This window comes from Musa acuminata, unplaced genomic scaffold, assembly GCF_036884655.1.
Source record: "Musa acuminata AAA Group cultivar baxijiao unplaced genomic scaffold, Cavendish_Baxijiao_AAA HiC_scaffold_579, whole genome shotgun sequence".
Classification (NCBI taxonomy): domain Eukaryota; kingdom Viridiplantae; phylum Streptophyta; class Magnoliopsida; order Zingiberales; family Musaceae; genus Musa; species Musa acuminata.
In genome coordinates this window covers 27,501-32,500 of record NW_027020818.1, presented here as the reverse complement: position 1 = coordinate 32,500, position 5,000 = coordinate 27,501, and positions in this window count along the sequence as shown.

Genomic DNA, 5,000 nt, shown 5'->3' with positions numbered 1-5,000 from the left:
CGTGAGCGGAGCAAAACGTCAGCCATCTCAGCACCCTGGAACCCCCCGGGTGGCACAGGGCTGGATGGGGCTTTCGTATAGCAGGGACGGTGCTGCCTCACGCTTCGCTCGCTGTTCGCCGCTCGCCGCTCGCTCGCGCAGCCAAAAATGACCAGTTTTGGCCCGTTTTTGGGCTGTTTTGGCCTGTTTATGGTCCGTTCTTGCGTGGTGCGGTGACCGTCGTGAGCGGAGCAAAACGTCAGCCATCTCAGCACCCTGGAACCCCCCGGGTGGCACAGGGCTGGATGGGGCTTTCGTATATAGCAGGGACGGTGCTGCCTCTCGCTTCGCTCGCTGTCCGCCGCTCGCCGCTCGCTCGCGCAGCCAAAAATGGCCAGTTTTGGCCCGTTTTTGGGCCGTTTTGGCCAGTTTTTGGCCTGTTCTTGCATTGCGCGGTGACCGTCGAGAGCGGAGCAAAACGTCAGCCATCTCAGCACCCTGGAACCCCCCGGGTGGCACAGGGCTGGATGGGGCTTTCGTATAGCAGGGACGGTGCTGCCTCTCGCTTCGCTCGCTGTCCGCCGCTCGCCGCTCGCTCGTGCAGCCAAAAATGGCCAGTTTTGGCCCGTTTTTGGGCCGTTTTGGCCAGTTTTTGGCCTGTTCTTGCATTGCGCGGTGACCGTCGAGAGCGGAGCAAAACGTCAGCCATCTCAGCACCCTGGAACCCCCCGGGTGGCACAGGGCTGGATGGGGCTTTCGTATAGCAGGGACGGTGCTGCCTCTCGCTTCGCTCGCTGTCCGCCGCTCGCCGCTCGCTCGTGCAGCCAAAAATGGCCAGTTTTGGCCCGTTTTTGGGCCGTTTTGGCCAGTTTTTGGCCTGTTCTTGCATTGCGCGGTGACCGTCGAGAGCGGAGCAAAACGTCAGCCATCTCAGCACCCTGGAACCCCCCGGGTGGCACAGGGCTGGATGGGGCTTTCGTATAGCAGGGACGGTGCTGCCTCTCGCTTCGCTCGCTGTCCGCCGCTCGCCGCTCGCTCGTGCAGCCAAAAATGGCCAGTTTTGGCCCGTTTTTGGGCCGTTTTGGCCAGTTTTTGGCCTGTTCTTGCATTGCGCGGTGACCGTCGAGAGCGGAGCAAAACGTCAGCCATCTCAGCACCCTGGAACCCCCCGGGTGGCACAGGGCTGGATGGGGCTTTCGTATAGCAGGGACGGTGCTGCCTCTCGCTTCGCTCGCTGTCCGCCGCTCGCCGCTCGCTCGTGCAGCCAAAAATGGCCAGTTTTGGCCCGTTTTTGGGCCGTTTTGGCCAGTTTTTGGCCTGTTCTTGCATTGCGCGGTGACCGTCGAGAGCGGAGCAAAACGTCAGCCATCTCAGCACCCTGGAACCCCCCGGGTGGCACAGGGCTGGATGGGGCTTTCGTATAGCAGGGACGGTGCTGCCTCTCGCTTCGCTCGCTGTCCGCCGCTCGCCGCTCGCTCGTGCAGCCAAAAATGGCCAGTTTTGGCCCGTTTTTGGGCCGTTTTGGCCAGTTTTTGGCCTGTTCTTGCATTGCGCGGTGACCGTCGAGAGCGGAGCAAAACGTCAGCCATCTCAGCACCCTGGAACCCCCCGGGTGGCACAGGGCTGGATGGGGCTTTCGTATAGCAGGGACGGTGCTGCCTCTCGCTTCGCTCGCTGTCCGCCGCTCGCCGCTCGCTCGTGCAGCCAAAAATGGCCAGTTTTGGCCCGTTTTTGGGCCGTTTTGGCCAGTTTTTGGCCTGTTCTTGCATTGCGCGGTGACCGTCGAGAGCGGAGCAAAACGTCAGCCATCTCAGCACCCTGGAACCCCCCGGGTGGCACAGGGCTGGATGGGGCTTTCGTATAGCAGGGACGGTGCTGCCTCTCGCTTCGCTCGCTGTCCGCCGCTCGCCGCTCGCTCGTGCAGCCAAAAATGGCCAGTTTTGGCCCGTTTTTGGGCCGTTTTGGCCAGTTTTTGGCCTGTTCTTGCATTGCGCGGTGACCGTCGAGAGCGGAGCAAAACGTCAGCCATCTCAGCACCCTGGAACCCCCCGGGTGGCACAGGGCTGGATGGGGCTTTCGTATAGCAGGGACGGTGCTGCCTCTCGCTTCGCTCGCTGTCCGCCGCTCGCCGCTCGCTCGTGCAGCCAAAAATGGCCAGTTTTGGCCCGTTTTTGGGCCGTTTTGGCCAGTTTTTGGCCTGTTCTTGCATTGCGCGGTGACCGTCGAGAGCGGAGCAAAACGTCAGCCATCTCAGCACCCTGGAACCCCCCGGGTGGCACAGGGCTGGATGGGGCTTTCGTATAGCAGGGACGGTGCTGCCTCTCGCTTCGCTCGCTGTCCGCCGCTCGCCGCTCGCTCGCGCAGCCAAAAATGGCCAGTTTTGGCCCGTTTTTGGGCCGTTTTGGCCAGTTTTTGGCCTGTTCTTGCATTGCGCGGTGACCGTCGAGAGCGGAGCAAAACGTCAGCCATCTCAGCACCCTGGAACCCCCCGGGTGGCACAGGGCTGGATGGGGCTTTCGTATAGCAGGGACGGTGCTGCCTCTCGCTTCGCTCGCTGTCCGCCGCTCGCCGCTCGCTCGTGCAGCCAAAAATGGCCAGTTTTGGCCCGTTTTTGGGCCGTTTTGGCCAGTTTTTGGCCTGTTCTTGCATTGCGCGGTGACCGTCGAGAGCGGAGCAAAACGTCAGCCATCTCAGCACCCTGGAACCCCCCGGGTGGCACAGGGCTGGATGGGGCTTTCGTATAGCAGGGACGGTGCTGCCTCTCGCTTCGCTCGCTGTCCGCCGCTCGCCGCTCGCTCGTGCAGCCAAAAATGGCCAGTTTTGGCCCGTTTTTGGGCCGTTTTGGCCAGTTTTTGGCCTGTTCTTGCATTGCGCGGTGACCGTCGAGAGCGGAGCAAAACGTCAGCCATCTCAGCACCCTGGAACCCCCCGGGTGGCACAGGGCTGGATGGGGCTTTCGTATAGCAGGGACGGTGCTGCCTCTCGCTTCGCTCGCTGTCCGCCGCTCGCCGCTCGCTCGTGCAGCCAAAAATGGCCAGTTTTGGCCCGTTTTTGGGCCGTTTTGGCCAGTTTTTGGCCTGTTCTTGCATTGCGCGGTGACCGTCGAGAGCGGAGCAAAACGTCAGCCATCTCAGCACCCTGGAACCCCCCGGGTGGCACAGGGCTGGATGGGGCTTTCGTATAGCAGGGACGGTGCTGCCTCTCGCTTCGCTCGCTGTCCGCCGCTCGCCGCTCGCTCGCGCAGCCAAAAATGGCCAGTTTTGGCCCGTTTTTGGGCCGTTTTGGCCAGTTTTTGGCCTGTTCTTGCATTGCGCGGTGACCGTCGAGAGCGGAGCAAAACGTCAGCCATCTCAGCACCCTGGAACCCCCCGGGTGGCACAGGGCTGGATGGGGCTTTCGTATAGCAGGGACGGTGCTGCCTCTCGCTTCGCTCGCTGTCCGCCGCTCGCCGCTCGCTCGTGCAGCCAAAAATGGCCAGTTTTGGCCCGTTTTTGGGCCGTTTTGGCCAGTTTTTGGCCTGTTCTTGCATTGCGCGGTGACCGTCGAGAGCGGAGCAAAACGTCAGCCATCTCAGCACCCTGGAACCCCCCGGGTGGCACAGGGCTGGATGGGGCTTTCGTATAGCAGGGACGGTGCTGCCTCTCGCTTCGCTCGCTGTCCGCCGCTCGCCGCTCGCTCGTGCAGCCAAAAATGGCCAGTTTTGGCCCGTTTTTGGGCCGTTTTGGCCAGTTTTTGGCCTGTTCTTGCATTGCGCGGTGACCGTCGAGAGCGGAGCAAAACGTCAGCCATCTCAGCACCCTGGAACCCCCCGGGTGGCACAGGGCTGGATGGGGCTTTCGTATAGCAGGGACGGTGCTGCCTCTCGCTTCGCTCGCTGTCCGCCGCTCGCCGCTCGCTCGTGCAGCCAAAAATGGCCAGTTTTGGCCCGTTTTTGGGCCGTTTTGGCCAGTTTTTGGCCTGTTCTTGCATTGCGCGGTGACCGTCGAGAGCGGAGCAAAACGTCAGCCATCTCAGCACCCTGGAACCCCCCGGGTGGCACAGGGCTGGATGGGGCTTTCGTATAGCAGGGACGGTGCTGCCTCTCGCTTCGCTCGCTGTCCGCCGCTCGCCGCTCGCTCGCGCAGCCAAAAATGGCCAGTTTTGGCCCGTTTTTGGGCCGTTTTGGCCAGTTTTTGGCCTGTTCTTGCATTGCGCGGTGACCGTCGAGAGCGGAGCAAAACGTCAGCCATCTCAGCACCCTGGAACCCCCCGGGTGGCACAGGGCTGGATGGGGCTTTCGTATAGCAGGGACGGTGCTGCCTCTCGCTTCGCTCGCTGTCCGCCGCTCGCCGCTCGCGCAGCCAAAAATGGCCAGTTTTGGCCCGTTTTTGGGCCGTTTTGGCCAGTTTTTGGCCTGTTCTTGCATTGCGCGGTGACCGTCGAGAGCGGAGCAAAACGTCAGCCATCTCAGCACCCTGGAACCCCCCGGGTGGCACAGGGCTGGATGGGGCTTTCGTATAGCAGGGACGGTGCTGCCTCTCGCTTCGCTCGCTGTTCGCCGCTCGCCGCTCGCTCGCGCAGCCAAAAATGGCCAGTTTTGGCCCGTTTTTGGGCTGTTTTGGCCAGTTTTTGGCCTGTTCTTGCGTGGTGCGGTGACCGTCGTGAGCGGAGCAAAACGTCAGCCATCTCAGCACCCTGGAACCCCCCGGGTGGCACAGGGCTGGATGGGGCTTTCGTATAGCAGGGACGGTGCTGCCTCTCGCTTCGCTCGCTGTTCGCCGCTCGCCGCTCGCTCGCGCAGCCAAAAATGGCCAGTTTTGGCCCGTTTTTGGGCTGTTTTGGCCTGTTTTTGGGCTGTTCTTGTGTGGCGCGGTGACCGTCGTGAGCGGAGCAAAATGTCAGCCATCTCAGCACCCTGGAACCCCCCGGGTGGCACAGGGCTGGATGGGGCTTTCGTATAGCAGGGACGGTGCTGCCTCGCGCTTCGCTCGCTGTTCGCCGCTCTCCGCTCGCTCGCGCAGCAAAAAATGGCCAGTTTTGGC